This window comes from Carcharodon carcharias, chromosome 1 (assembly GCF_017639515.1).
Source record: "Carcharodon carcharias isolate sCarCar2 chromosome 1, sCarCar2.pri, whole genome shotgun sequence".
Lineage (NCBI taxonomy): Eukaryota > Metazoa > Chordata > Chondrichthyes > Lamniformes > Lamnidae > Carcharodon > Carcharodon carcharias.
Genome location: NC_054467.1, coordinates 167,004,016 through 167,019,416, shown reverse-complemented (window position 1 = coordinate 167,019,416; position 15,401 = coordinate 167,004,016).

Sequence of the window (15,401 nt, the reverse complement as noted above, 5' to 3'; positions counted from 1 at the left end):
GCACAAATGGGGGCAGCTGCAGAAAAAGGAGCGGCAGCAGAAACAGAATCAGCAGCAGAAACAGTAGAAGCAGAAACAGGAGCAGCAGCAGAAACAGGAGCAGCAGCAGAAACAGAGGCAGCAGCAGAAACAGGAGCAGCAGCAGAAACAGAGGCAGCAGCAGGGACAGCAACTGCAGAAACAGAAGCAGCTGCAGAAACATTAGCCGCAGCAGAAACAGTAGCAGCTGAGACAGCAGCAGCAGAGACAGCAGCAGCAGAAACAGAAGCAGCTGCAGAAACAAGAGCAGCAGCAGAGACAGCAGCAGCAGAAACAGAAGCAGCTGCAGAAACATGAGCAGCAGCAGAAACTGCAAGAGCAGAAACAGAAACAGCTGCATAAACAGGAGCAGCAGCAGAAACAGAGGCAGCAGCAGAAACAGAAGCAGCAGAAACAAGAGCAGCAGCAGAAACAGCAACAGCAAAAACAGAAGCAGCAGAAACAGAAGCAGCAGAAACAGCCGTAGCAAAAACAGAATCAGCAGCAGAAACAGGAAAGGTTGCAGAAACAGGAGCAGCAGCAGAAACAGGAGCGGCAGCAGAAACAGGAGCGGCAGCAGAAACAGGAGCAGCAGCAGAATCAGAGACAGTAGCAGAAACAAGAGCAGCAGCAGAAACAGAGGCAGCAGCAGGGACAGCAGCTGCAGAAACAGAAGCAGCTGCAGAAACATTAGCAGCAGCAGAAACAGCAGCAGCAGAGACAGCAGCAGCAGAGACAGCAGCAGCAGAAACAGAAGCAGCTGCAGAAACAAGAGCAGCAGCAGAAACAGCAGCAGCAGAAACAGAAACAGCTGCAGAAACAGGAGCAGCAGCAGAAACAGGAGCAGCTGCAGAAATAGAAGCAGCAGAAACAGAAGCAGTAGCAGAAACAAGAGCAGCAGCAGAAACAGGAGCAGCAGCAGAAACAGAGGCATCAGCAGATATAGAAGCAGCAGAAACAGAGGCAGCAGCAGAAACAGGAGCAGCAGAGACAGCAGCAGCAGAAACAGAAGCAGCTGCAGAAACAGGAGCATCAGCAGAAACAGTAGCAGCAGAGACAGCAGCAGCAGAGACAGCAGCAGCAGGAACAGAAGCAGCTGCAGAAACAGGAGCAGAAGCAGACAAAGCAGTAGCAGAAACAGAGGCAGCAGCAGAAAAAGCAGCAGCAGAAACAGACTCAGCTGCAGAAGCAAGAGCAGCAGCAGAAACAGGAGCGGCAGCAGAAACAGGAACAGCAGCAGAAACAGGATCGGCAGTAGAAACAGGAGCAGCAGCAGAAACAGGAGCAGCTACAGAAACAGGAACGGCAGCAGAAACAGGATCGGCAGCAGAAACAGGAGCAGCAGCAGAAACAGAAGCAGCTGCAGAAACAAGAGCAGCAGCAGAGACAGCAGCAGCAGAAACAGAAGCAGCTGCGGAAACTGGAGCAGCAGCAGAAACAGAAACAGCTGCAGAAACAGGAGCAGCAGCAGAAACAGGAGCAGCAGCAGAAACAGAGGCATCAGCAGATATAGAAGCAGCAGAAACAGAGGCAGCAGCAGAAACAGGAGCAGCAGAGACAGCAGCAGCAGAAACAGAAGCAGCTGCAGAAACAGGAGCAGCAGCAGAAACAGTAGCAGCAGAGACAGCAGCAGCAGAGACAGCAGCAGCAGGAACAGAAGCAGCTGCAGAAACAGGAGCAGAAGCAGACAAAGCAGTAGCAGAAACAGAGGCAGCAGTAGAAAAAGGAGCAGCAGAAACAGAAGCAGCTGCAGAAACAAGAGCAGTAGCAGAAACAGGAGCTGCAGCAGAAACAGGAACAGACGTAGAAACAGGAGCGGCAGCAAAAACAGGAGCAGCAGCAGAAACAGGAGCAGCTACAGAAACAGGAACGGCAGCAGAAACAGGAGCGGCAGCAGCAACAGGAGCAGCAGCAGAAACAGAGGCAGCAGCAGAAATAGAAGCAGCAGAAACAAGAGCAACAGCAGAAACAGCAACAGCAAAAACAGAAGCAGCAGAAACAGAAGCAGCAGCAGAAACAGAAGCAGCAGAAACAGCAGCAGCAGAAACTGCAAAAGCAGAAACAGAATCAGCAGCAGAAACAGGAAAGGTAGCAGAAACAGGAGCAGCAGCAGAAACAGGAGCAGCAGCAGAAACTGGAGCGGCAGCAGAAACAGGAGCGGCAGCAGAAACAGGAGCGGCAGCAAAAACAGGAGCAGCAGCCGAAACAGGAACGGCAGCAGAAACAGGATTGGCAGCAGAAACAGAAGCAGTAGCAGAAACAGTAGCAGCAGAAACAGTAGCAGCAGGAACAGGAGCAGCCGCAGAAACAGGAGCAGCAGCAGAAACAGGAGCAGCAGCAGAAATAGAAGCAGCAGAAACAGAAGCAAAAGCAGAAACAGGAGCAGCAGCAGGAACAGGAGCAGCAGCAGAAACAGGAGCAGCAGCAGAAACAGGAACGGCAGCAGAAACAGGAGCGGCAGCAGAAACAGGAGCGGCAGCAGAATCAGAGACAGTAGCAGAAACAAGAGCAGCAGCAGAAACAGAGGCAGCAGCAGGGACAGCAGCAGCAGAAACAGAAGCAGCTGCAGAAACATGAGCAGCAGCAGAAACTGCAGCAGCAGAAACAGAAACAGCTGCATAAACAGGAGCAGCAGCAGAAACAGGAGCAGCTGCAGAAATAGAAGCAGCAGAAACAGAAGCAGTAGCAGAAACAAGAGCAGCAGCAGAAACAGGAGCAGCAGCAGAAACAGAGGCAGCAGCAGAAACAAGAGCAGCAGCAGAAACAGAGGCAGCAGCAGGGACAGCAACTGCAGAAACAGAAGCAGCTGCAGAAACATTAGCCGCAGCAGAAACAGTAGCAGCTGAGACAGCAGCAGCAGAGACATCAGCAGCAGAAACAGAAGCAGCTGCAGAAACAAGAGCAGCAGCAGAGACAGCAGCAGCAGAAACAGAAGCAGCTGCAGAAACATGAGCAGCAGCAGAAACTGCAGCAGCAGAAACAGAAACAGCTGCTGCATAAACAGGAGCAGTAGCAGAAACAGGAGCAGCTGCAGAAATAGAAGCAGCAGAAACAGAAGCAGTAGCAGAAACAAGAGCAGCAGCAGAAACAGAGGCATCAGCAGATATAGAAGCAGCAGAAACAGAGGCAGCAGCAGAAACAGGAGCAGCAGAGACAGCAGCAGCAGAAACAGAAGCAGCTGCAGAAACAGGAGCAGCAGCAGAAACAGTAGCAGCAGAGACAGCAGCAGCAGAGACAGCAGCAGCAGGAACAGAAGGAGCTGCAGAAACAGGAGCAGAAGCAGACAAAGCAGTAGCAGAAACAGAGGCAGCAGTAGAAAAAGCAGCAGCAGAAACAGAAGCAGCTGCAGAAACAAGAGCAGCAGCAGAAACAGGAGCTGCAGCAGAAACAGGAACAGCAGCAGAAACAGGAGCGGCAGCAGAAACAGGAGCAGCAGCAGAAATAGGAGCAGCTACAGAAACAGGAACGGCAGCAGAAACAGGAGCGGCAGCAGAAAGAGGAGCAGCAGCAGAAACAGCAACAGCAAAAACAGAAGCAGCAGAAACAGAAGCAGCAGCAGAAACAGAAGCAGCAGAAACAGCAGCAGCAGAAACAGCAGTAGCAGAAACAGAATCAGCAGCAGAAACAGGAAAGGTAGCAGAAACAGGAGCAGCAGCAGAAACAGGAGCAGCAGCAGAAACAAGAGCGGCAGCAGAAACAGGAGCGGCAGCAGAAACAGAGGCAGCAGCAGAAACAAGAGCAGCAGCAGAAACAGAGGCAGCAGCAGGGACAGCAGCTGCAGAAACAGAAGCAGCTGCAGAAACATTAGCAGCAGCAGAAACAGCAGCAGCAGAGACAGCAGCAGCAGAGACAGCAGCAGCAGAAACAGAAGCAGCTGCAGAAACAAGAGCAGCAGCAGAGACAGCAGCAGCAGAAACAGAAGCAGCTGCAGAAACAGGAGCAGCAGCAGAAACAGCAGCAGCAGAAACAGAAACAGCTGCAGAAACAGGAGCAGCAGCAGAAACAGGAGCAGCTGCAGAAATAGAAGCAGCAGAAACAGAAGCAGTAGCAGAAACAAGAGCAGCAGCAGAAACAGGAGCAGCAGCAGAAACAGAGGCATCAGCAGATATAGAAGCAGCAGAAACAGAGGCAGCAGCAGAAACAGGAGCAGCAGAGACAGCAGCAGCAGAAACAGAAGCAGCTGCAGAAACAGGAGCATCAGCAGAAACAGTAGCAGCAGAGACAGCAGCAGCAGAGACAGCAGCAGCAGGAACAGAAGCAGCTGCAGAAACAGGAGCAGAAGCAGACAAAGCAGTAGCAGAAACAGAGGCAGCAGCAGAAAAAGCAGCAGCAGAAACAGAAGCAGCTGCAGAAGCAAGAGCAGCAGCAGAAACAGGAGCGGCAGCAGAAACAGGAACAGCAGCAGAAACAGGATCGGCAGCAGAATAAGGAGCAGCAGTAGAAACAGGAGCAGCTACAGAAACAGGAACGGCAGCAGAAACAGGATCGGAAGCAGAAACAGGAGCAGCAGCAGAAACAGGAGCAGCTACAGAAACAGGAACGGCAGCAGAAACAGGAGTGGCAGCAGAAAAAGAAGCAGCAGAAACAGTAGCAGCACAAAGAGGGGCAGCAGCAGAAACAGGAGCGGCAGCAGAAACAGAATCAGCAGCAGAAACAGTAGAAGCAGAAACAGGAGCAGCAGCAGAAACAGAGGCAGCAGCAGAAATAGAAGCAGCAGAAACAAGAGCAGCAGCAGAAACAGCAACAGCAAAAACAGAAGCAGCAGATACAGAAGCAGCAGCAGAAACAGAAGCAGCAGAAACAGCAGCAGCAGAAACAGCAGTAGCAGAAACAGAATCAGCAGCAGAAACAGGAAAGGCAGCAGAAACAGGAGCAGCAGCAGAAACAGGAGCAGCAGAAGAAAGAGGAGCGGCAGCAGAAACAGGAGCAGCAGATGGAACTGGATTGGCAGCAGAAACAGAAGCAGTAGCAGAAACAGGAGCAGCAGAAACAGTAGCAGCAGGAAGAGGGGCAGCAGCAGAAACAGGAGCAGCAGCAGAAACAGGAGCAGCAGCAGAAATAGAAGCAGCAGAAACAGAAGCAAAAGCAGAAACAAGAGCAGCAGCAGAAACAGGAGCAGCATCAGAAACAGAGGCAGCAGCAGGGAGAGCAACTGCAGAAACAGAATCAGCTGCAGAAACAAGAGCAGCAGCAGAGACAGCAGCAGCAGAAACAGAAGCAGCTGCGGAAACTGGAGCAGCAGCAGAAACAGCAGCAGCAGAAACAGAAACAGCTGCAGAAACAGGAGCAGCAGCAGAAACAGGAGCAGCAGCAGAAACAGAGGCATCAGCAGATATAGAAGCAGCAGAAACAGAGGCAGCAGCAGAAACAGGAGCAGCAGAGACAGCAGCAGCAGAAACAGAAGCAGCTGCAGAAACAGGAGCATCAGCAGAAACAGTAGCAGCAGAGACAGCAGCAGCAGAGACAGCAGCAGCAGGAACAGAAGCAGCTGCAGAAACAGGAGCAGAAGCAGACAAAGCAGTAGCAGAAACAGAGGCAGCAGTAGAAAAAGGAGCAGCAGAAACGGAAGCAGCTGCAGAAACAAGAGCAGCAGCAGAAACAGGAGCTGCAGCAGAAACAGGAACAGACGTAGAAACAGGAGCGGCAGCAGAAACAGGAGCAGCAGCAGAAACAGGAGCAGCTACAGAAACAGGAACGGCAGCAGAAACAGGAGCGGCAGCAGAAACAGGAGCAGCAGCAGAAACAGAGGCAGCAGCAGAAACAGAAGCAGCAGAAACAAGAGCAGCAGCAGAAACAGCAACAGCAGAAACAGAAGCAGCAGAAACAGCAGCAGCAGAAACTGCAGTAGCAGAAACAGAATCAGCAGCAGAAACAGGAAAGGTAGCAGAAACAGGAGCGGCAGCAGCAACAGGAGAAGCAGCCGAAACAGGAACGGCAGCAGAAACAGGATTGGCTGCAGAAACAGAAGCAGTAGCAGAAACAGTAGCAGCAGAAACAGTAGCAGCAGGAACAGGAGCAGCCGCAGAAACAGGAGTAGCAGCAGAAATAGGAGCAGCAGCAGAAATAGAAGCAGCAGAAACAGAAGCAAAAGCAGAAACAGGAGCAGCAGCAGGAACAGGAGCGGCAGCAGAAACAGGAGCAGCAGCAGAAACAGAGGCATCAGCAGATATAGAAGCAGCAGAAACAGAGGCAGCAGCAGAAACAGGAGCAGCAGAGACAGCAGCAGCAGAAACAGAAGCAGCTGCAGAAACAGGAGCAGCAGCAGAAACAGTAGCAGCAGAGACAGCAGCAGCAGAGACAGCAGCAGCAGGAACAGAAGGAGCTGCAGAAACAGGAGCAGAAGCAGACAAAGCAGTAGCAGAAACAGAGGCAGCAGTAGAAAAAGCAGCAGCAGAAACAGAAGCAGCTGCAGAAACAAGAGCAGCAGCAGAAACAGGAGCTGCAGCAGAAACAGGAACAGCAGCAGAAACAGGAGCGGCAGCAGAAACAGGAGCAGCAGCAGAAACAGGAGCAGCTACAGAAACAGGAACGGCAGCAGAAACAGGAGCGGCAGTAGAAAGAGGAGCAGCAGCAGAAACAGCAACAGCAAAAACAGAAGCAGCAGAAACAGAAGCAGCAGCAGAAACAGAAGCAGCAGAAACAGCAGCAGCAGAAACAGCAGTAGCAGAAACAGAATCAGCAGCAGAAACAGGAAAGGTAGCAGAAACAGGAGCAGCAGCAGAAACAGGAGCAGCAGCAGAAACAAGAGCGGCAGCAGAAACAGGAGCGGCAGCAGAAACAGAGGCAGCAGCAGAAACAAGAGCAGCAGCAGAAACAGAGGCAGCAGCAGGGACAGCAGCTGCAGAAACAGAAGCAGCTGCAGAAACATTAGCAGCAGCAGAAACAGCAGCAGCAGAGACAGCAGCAGCAGAGACAGCAGCAGCAGAAACAGAAGCAGCTGCAGAAACAAGAGCAGCAGCAGAGACAGCAGCAGCAGAAACAGAAGCAGCTGCAGAAACAGGAGCAGCAGCAGAAACAGCAGCAGCAGAAACAGAAACAGCTGCAGAAACAGGAGCAGCAGCAGAAACAGGAGCAGCTGCAGAAATAGAAGCAGCAGAAACAGAAGCAGTAGCAGAAACAAGAGCAGCAGCAGAAACAGGAGCAGCAGCAGAAACAGAGGCATCAGCAGATATAGAAGCAGCAGAAACAGAGGCAGCAGCAGAAACAGGAGCAGCAGAGACAGCAGCAGCAGAAACAGAAGCAGCTGCAGAAACAGGAGCATCAGCAGAAACAGTAGCAGCAGAGACAGCAGCAGCAGAGACAGCAGCAGCAGGAACAGAAGCAGCTGCAGAAACAGGAGCAGAAGCAGACAAAGCAGTAGCAGAAACAGAGGCAGCAGCAGAAAAAGCAGCAGCAGAAACAGAAGCAGCTGCAGAAGCAAGAGCAGCAGCAGAAACAGGAGCGGCAGCAGAAACAGGAACAGCAGCAGAAACAGGATCGGCAGCAGAATAAGGAGCAGCAGTAGAAACAGGAGCAGCTACAGAAACAGGAACGGCAGCAGAAACAGGATCGGAAGCAGAAACAGGAGCAGCAACAGAAACAGGAGCAGCTACAGAAACAGGAACGGCAGCAGAAACAGGAGTGGCAGCAGAAAAAGAAGCAGCAGAAACAGTAGCAGCACAAAGAGGGGCAGCAGCAGAAACAGGAGCGGCAGCAGAAACAGAATCAGCAGCAGAAACAGTAGAAGCAGAAACAGGAGCAGCAGCAGAAACAGAGGCAGCAGCAGAAATAGAAGCAGCAGAAACAAGAGCAGCACCAGAAACAGCAACAGCAAAAACAGAAGCAGCAGATACAGAAGCAGCAGCAGAAACAGAAGCGGCAGAAACAGCAGCAGCAGAAACAGCAGTAGCAGAAACAGAATCAGCAGCAGAAACAGGAAAGGCAGCAGAAACAGGAGCAGCAGCAGAAACAGGAGCAGCAGAAGAAAGAGGAGCGGCAGCAGAAACAGGAGCAGCAGATGAAACTGGATTGGCAGCAGAAACAGAAGCAGTAGCAGAAACAGGAGCAGCAGAAACAGTAGCAGCAGGAAGAGGGGCAGCAGCAGAAACAGGAGCAGCAGCAGAAACAGGAGCAGCAGCAGAAATAGAAGCAGCAGAAACAGAAGCAAAAGCAGAAACAAGAGCAGCAGCAGAAACAGGAGCAGCAGCAGAAACAGAGGCAGCAGCAGGGAGAGCAACTGCAGAAACAGAATCAGCTGCAGAAACATTAGCAGCAGCAGAAACAGCAGCAGCAGAGATAGCAGCAGCAGAGACAGCAGCAGCAGAAACAGAAGCAGCTGCAGAAACAAGAGCAGCAGCAGAGACAGCAGCAGCAGAAACAGAAGCAGCTGCGGAAACTGGAGCAGCAGCAGAAACAGCAGCAGCAGAAACAGAAACAGCTGCAGAAACAGGAGCAGCAGCAGAAACAGGAGCAGCTGCAGAAATAGAAGCAGCAGAAACAGAAGCAGTAGCAGAAACAAGAGCAGCAGCAGAAACAGGAGCAGCAGCAGAAACAGAGGCATCAGCAGATATAGAAGCAGCAGAAACAGAGGCAGCAGCAGAAACAGGAGCAGCAGAGACAGCAGCAGCAGAAACAGAAGCAGCTGCAGAAACAGGAGCATCAGCAGAAACAGTAGCAGCAGAGACAGCAGCAGCAGAGACAGCAGCAGCAGGAACAGAAGGAGCTGCAGAAACAGGAGCAGAAGCAGACAAAGCAGTAGCAGAAACAGAGGCAGCAGTAGAAAAAGCAGCAGCAGAAACAGAAGCAGCTGCAGAAACAAGAGCAGCAGCAGAAACAGGAGCTGCAGCAGAAACAGGAACAGCAGCAGAAACAGGAGCGGCAGCAGAAACAGGAGCAGCAGCAGAAATAGGAGCAGCTACAGAAACAGGAACGGCAGCAGAAACAGGAGCGGCAGCAGAAAGAGGAGCAGCAGCAGAAACAGCAACAGCAAAAACAGAAGCAGCAGAAACAGAAGCAGCAGCAGAAACAGAAGCAGCAGAAACAGCAGCAGCAGAAACAGCAGTAGCAGAAACAGAATCAGCAGCAGAAACAGGAAAGGTAGCAGAAACAGGAGCAGCAGCAGAAACAGGAGCAGCAGCAGAAACAAGAGCGGCAGCAGAAACAGGAGCGGCAGCAGAAACAGAGGCAGCAGCAGAAACAAGAGCAGCAGCAGAAACAGAGGCAGCAGCAGGGACAGCAGCTGCAGAAACAGAAGCAGCTGCAGAAACATTAGCAGCAGCAGAAACAGCAGCAGCAGAGACAGCAGCAGCAGAGACAGCAGCAGCAGAAACAGAAGCAGCTGCAGAAACAAGAGCAGCAGCAGAGACAGCAGCAGCAGAAACAGAAGCAGCTGCAGAAACAGGAGCAGCAGCAGAAACAGCAGCAGCAGAAACAGAAACAGCTGCAGAAACAGGAGCAGCAGCAGAAACAGGAGCAGCTGCAGAAATAGAAGCAGCAGAAACAGAAGCAGTAGCAGAAACAAGAGCAGCAGCAGAAACAGGAGCAGCAGCAGAAACAGAGGCATCAGCAGATATAGAAGCAGCAGAAACAGAGGCAGCAGCAGAAACAGGAGCAGCAGAGACAGCAGCAGCAGAAACAGAAGCAGCTGCAGAAACAGGAGCATCAGCAGAAACAGTAGCAGCAGAGACAGCAGCAGCAGAGACAGCAGCAGCAGGAACAGAAGCAGCTGCAGAAACAGGAGCAGAAGCAGACAAAGCAGTAGCAGAAACAGAGGCAGCAGCAGAAAAAGCAGCAGCAGAAACAGAAGCAGCTGCAGAAGCAAGAGCAGCAGCAGAAACAGGAGCGGCAGCAGAAACAGGAACAGCAGCAGAAACAGGATCGGCAGCAGAATAAGGAGCAGCAGTAGAAACAGGAGCAGCTACAGAAACAGGAACGGCAGCAGAAACAGGATCGGAAGCAGAAACAGGAGCAGCAGCAGAAACAGGAGCAGCTACAGAAACAGGAACGGCAGCAGAAACAGGAGTGGCAGCAGAAAAAGAAGCAGCAGAAACAGTAGCAGCACAAAGAGGGGCAGCAGCAGAAACAGGAGCGGCAGCAGAAACAGAATCAGCAGCAGAAACAGTAGAAGCAGAAACAGGAGCAGCAGCAGAAACAGAGGCAGCAGCAGAAATAGAAGCAGCAGAAACAAGAGCAGCAGCAGAAACAGCAACAGCAAAAACAGAAGCAGCAGATACAGAAGCAGCAGCAGAAACAGAAGCAGCAGAAACAGCAGCAGCAGAAACAGCAGTAGCAGAAACAGAATCAGCAGCAGAAACAGGAAAGGCAGCAGAAACAGGAGCAGCAGCAGAAACAGGAGCAGCAGAAGAAAGAGGAGCGGCAGCAGAAACAGGAGCAGCAGATGAAACTGGATTGGCAGCAGAAACAGAAGCAGTAGCAGAAACAGGAGCAGCAGAAACAGTAGCAGCAGGAAGAGGGGCAGCAGCAGAAACAGGAGCAGCAGCAGAAACAGGAGCAGCAGCAGAAATAGAAGCAGCAGAAACAGAAGCAAAAGCAGAAACAAGAGCAGCAGCAGAAACAGGAGCAGCATCAGAAACAGAGGCAGCAGCAGGGAGAGCAACTGCAGAAACAGAATCAGCTGCAGAAACAAGAGCAGCAGCAGAGACAGCAGCAGCAGAAACAGAAGCAGCTGCGGAAACTGGAGCAGCAGCAGAAACAGCAGCAGCAGAAACAGAAACAGCTGCAGAAACAGGAGCAGCAGCAGAAACAGGAGCAGCAGCAGAAACAGAGGCATCAGCAGATATAGAAGCAGCAGAAACAGAGGCAGCAGCAGAAACAGGAGCAGCAGAGACAGCAGCAGCAGAAACAGAAGCAGCTGCAGAAACAGGAGCATCAGCAGAAACAGTAGCAGCAGAGACAGCAGCAGCAGAGACAGCAGCAGCAGGAACAGAAGCAGCTGCAGAAACAGGAGCAGAAGCAGACAAAGCAGTAGCAGAAACAGAGGCAGCAGTAGAAAAAGGAGCAGCAGAAACGGAAGCAGCTGCAGAAACAAGAGCAGCAGCAGAAACAGGAGCTGCAGCAGAAACAGGAACAGACGTAGAAACAGGAGCGGCAGCAGAAACAGGAGCAGCAGCAGAAACAGGAGCAGCTACAGAAACAGGAACGGCAGCAGAAACAGGAGCGGCAGCAGAAACAGGAGCAGCAGCAGAAACAGAGGCAGCAGCAGAAACAGAAGCAGCAGAAACAAGAGCAGCAGCAGAAACAGCAACAGCAGAAACAGAAGCAGCAGAAACAGCAGCAGCAGAAACTGCAGTAGCAGAAACAGAATCAGCAGCAGAAACAGGAAAGGTAGCAGAAACAGGAGCAGCAGCAGAAACAGGAGCAGCAGCAAAAACAGGAGCGGCAGCAGATACAGGATCGGGAGCAGAAACAGGAGCGGCAGCAGCAACAGGAGAAGCAGCCGAAACAGGAACGGCAGCAGAAACAGGATTGGCTGCAGAAACAGAAGCAGTAGCAGAAACAGTAGCAGCAGAAACAGTAGCAGCAGGAACAGGAGCAGCCGCAGAAACAGGAGTAGCAGCAGAAATAGGAGCAGCAGCAGAAATAGAAGCAGCAGAAACAGAAGCAAAAGCAGAAACAGGAGCAGCAGCAGGAACAGGAGCGGCAGCAGAAACAGGAGCAGCAGCAGAAACAGAGGCATCAGCAGATATAGAAGCAGCAGAAACAGAGGCAGCAGCAGAAACAGGAGCAGCAGAGACAGCAGCAGCAGAAACAGAAGCAGCTGCAGAAACAGGAGCAGCAGCAGAAACAGTAGCAGCAGAGACAGCAGCAGCAGAGACAGCAGCAGCAGGAACAGAAGGAGCTGCAGAAACAGGAGCAGAAGCAGACAAAGCAGTAGCAGAAACAGAGGCAGCAGTAGAAAAAGCAGCAGCAGAAAAAGAAGCAGCTGCAGAAACAAGAGCAGCAGCAGAAACAGGAGCTGCAGCAGAAACAGGAACAGCAGCAGAAACAGGAGCGGCAGCAGAAACAGGAGCAGCAGCAGAAACAGGAGCAGCTACAGAAACAGGAACGGCAGCAGAAACAGGAGCGGCAGTAGAAAGAGGAGCAGCAGCAGAAACAGCAACAGCAAAAACAGAAGCAGCAGAAACAGAAGCAGCAGCAGAAACAGAAGCAGCAGAAACAGCAGCAGCAGAAACAGCAGTAGCAGAAACAGAATCAGCAGCAGAAACAGGAAAGGTAGCAGAAACAGGAGCAGCAGCAGAAACAGGAGCAGCAGCAGAAACAAGAGCGGCAGCAGAAACAGGAGCGGCAGCAGAAACAGAGGCAGCAGCAGAAACAAGAGCAGCAGCAGAAACAGAGGCAGCAGCAGGGACAGCAGCTGCAGAAACAGAAGCAGCTGCAGAAACATTAGCAGCAGCAGAAACAGCAGCAGCAGAGACAGCAGCAGCAGAGACAGCAGCAGCAGAAACAGAAGCAGCTGCAGAAACAAGAGCAGCAGCAGAGACAGCAGCAGCAGAAACAGAAGCAGCTGCAGAAACAGGAGCAGCAGCAGAAACAGCAGCAGCAGAAACAGAAACAGCTGCAGAAACAGGAGCAGCAGCAGAAACAGGAGCAGCTGCAGAAATAGAAGCAGCAGAAACAGAAGCAGTAGCAGAAACAAGAGCAGCAGCAGAAACAGGAGCAGCAGCAGAAACAGAGGCATCAGCAGATATAGAAGCAGCAGAAACAGAGGCAGCAGCAGAAACAGGAGCAGCAGAGACAGCAGCAGCAGAAACAGAAGCAGCTGCAGAAACAGGAGCATCAGCAGAAACAGTAGCAGCAGAGACAGCAGCAGCAGAGACAGCAGCAGCAGGAACAGAAGCAGCTGCAGAAACAGGAGCAGAAGCAGACAAAGCAGTAGCAGAAACAGAGGCAGCAGCAGAAAAAGCAGCAGCAGAAACAGAAGCAGCTGCAGAAGCAAGAGCAGCAGCAGAAACAGGAGCGGCAGCAGAAACAGGAACAGCAGCAGAAACAGGATCGGCAGCAGAATAAGGAGCAGCAGTAGAAACAGGAGCAGCTACAGAAACAGGAACGGCAGCAGAAACAGGATCGGAAGCAGAAACAGGAGCAGCAACAGAAACAGGAGCAGCTACAGAAACAGGAACGGCAGCAGAAACAGGAGTGGCAGCAGAAAAAGAAGCAGCAGAAACAGTAGCAGCACAAAGAGGGGCAGCAGCAGAAACAGGAGCGGCAGCAGAAACAGAATCAGCAGCAGAAACAGTAGAAGCAGAAACAGGAGCAGCAGCAGAAACAGAGGCAGCAGCAGAAATAGAAGCAGCAGAAACAAGAGCAGCACCAGAAACAGCAACAGCAAAAACAGAAGCAGCAGATACAGAAGCAGCAGCAGAAACAGAAGCGGCAGAAACAGCAGCAGCAGAAACAGCAGTAGCAGAAACAGAATCAGCAGCAGAAACAGGAAAGGCAGCAGAAACAGGAGCAGCAGCAGAAACAGGAGCAGCAGAAGAAAGAGGCGCGGCAGCAGAAACAGGAGCAGCAGATGAAACTGGATTGGCAGCAGAAACAGAAGCAGTAGCAGAAACAGGAGCAGCAGAAACAGTAGCAGCAGGAAGAGGGGCAGCAGCAGAAACAGGAGCAGCAGCAGAAACAGGAGCAGCAGCAGAAATAGAAGCAGCAGAAACAGAAGCAAAAGCAGAAACAAGAGCAGCAGCAGAAACAGGAGCAGCAGCAGAAACAGAGGCAGCAGCAGGGAGAGCAACTGCAGAAACAGAATCAGCTGCAGAAACATTAGCAGCAGCAGAAACAGCAGCAGCAGAGATAGCAGCAGCAGAGACAGCAGCAGCAGAAACAGAAGCAGCTGCAGAAACAAGAGCAGCAGCAGAGACAGCAGCAGCAGAAACAGAAGCAGCTGCGGAAACTGGAGCAGCAGCAGAAACAGCAGCAGCAGAAACAGAAACAGCTGCAGAAACAGGAGCAGCAGCAGAAACAGGAGCAGCTGCAGAAATAGAAGCAGCAGAAACAGAAGCAGTAGCAGAAACAAGAGCAGCAGCAGAAACAGGAGCAGCAGCAGAAACAGAGGCATCAGCAGATATAGAAGCAGCAGAAACAGAGGCAGCAGCAGAAACAGGAGCAGCAGAGACAGCAGCAGCAGAAACAGAAGCAGCTGCAGAAACAGGAGCATCAGCAGAAACAGTAGCAGCAGAGACAGCAGCAGCAGAGACAGCAGCAGCAGGAACAGAAGCAGCTGCAGAAACAGGAGCAGAAGCAGACAAAGCAGTAGCAGAAACAGAGGCAGCAGTAGAAAAAGGAGCAGCAGAAACGGAAGCAGCTGCAGAAACAAGAGCAGCAGCAGAAACAGGAGCTGCAGCAGAAACAGGAACAGACGTAGAAACAGGAGCGGCAGCAGAAACAGGAGCAGCAGCAGAAACAGGAGCAGCTACAGAAACAGGAACGGCAGCAGAAACAGGAGCGGCAGCAGAAACAGGAGCAGCAGCAGAAACAGAGGCAGCAGCAGAAACAGAAGCAGCAGAAACAAGAGCAGCAGCAGAAACAGCAACAGCAGAAACAGAAGCAGCAGAAACAGCAGCAGCAGAAACTGCAGTAGCAGAAACAGAATCAGCAGCAGAAACAGGAAAGGTAGCAGAAACAGGAGCAGCAGCAGAAACAGGAGCAGCAGCAAAAACAGGAGCGGCAGCAGATACAGGATCGGGAGCAGAAACAGGAGCGGCAGCAGCAACAGGAGAAGCAGCCGAAACAGGAACGGCAGCAGAAACAGGATTGGCTGCAGAAACAGAAGCAGTAGCAGAAACAGTAGCAGCAGAAACAGTAGCAGCAGGAACAGGAGCAGCCGCAGAAACAGGAGTAGCAGCAGAAATAGGAGCAGCAGCAGAAATAGAAGCAGCAGAAACAGAAGCAAAAGCAGAAACAGGAGCAGCAGCAGGAACAGGAGCGGCAGCAGAAACAGGAGCAGCAGCAGAAACAGGAGCGGCAGCAGAAACAGGAGCAGCAGCAGAAACTGGATTGGCAGCAGAAACAGAAGCAGTAGCAGAAACAGTAGCAGCAGAAACAGTAGCAGCAGGAACAGGGCCAGCCGCAGAAACAGGAGCAGCAGCAGAAACAGGAGCAGCAGCAGAAATAGAAGCAGCAGAAACAGAAGCAAAAACAGAAACAAGAGCAGCAGCAGAAACAGGAGCAGCAGCAGAAACAGAGGCAGCAGCAGAAACAAGAGCAGCAGCAGAAACAGAGGCAGCAGCAGGGACAGCAACTGCAGAAACAGAAGCAGCTGCAGAAACAGGATCAGAAGCAGACAACGCAGTAGCAGAAACAGAGGCAGCAGTAGAAAACGGAGCAGCAGAAAAAGAAGCAGCTGCAGAAACAAGAGCAGTAGCAGAAACAGGAGCTGCAGCAGAAAC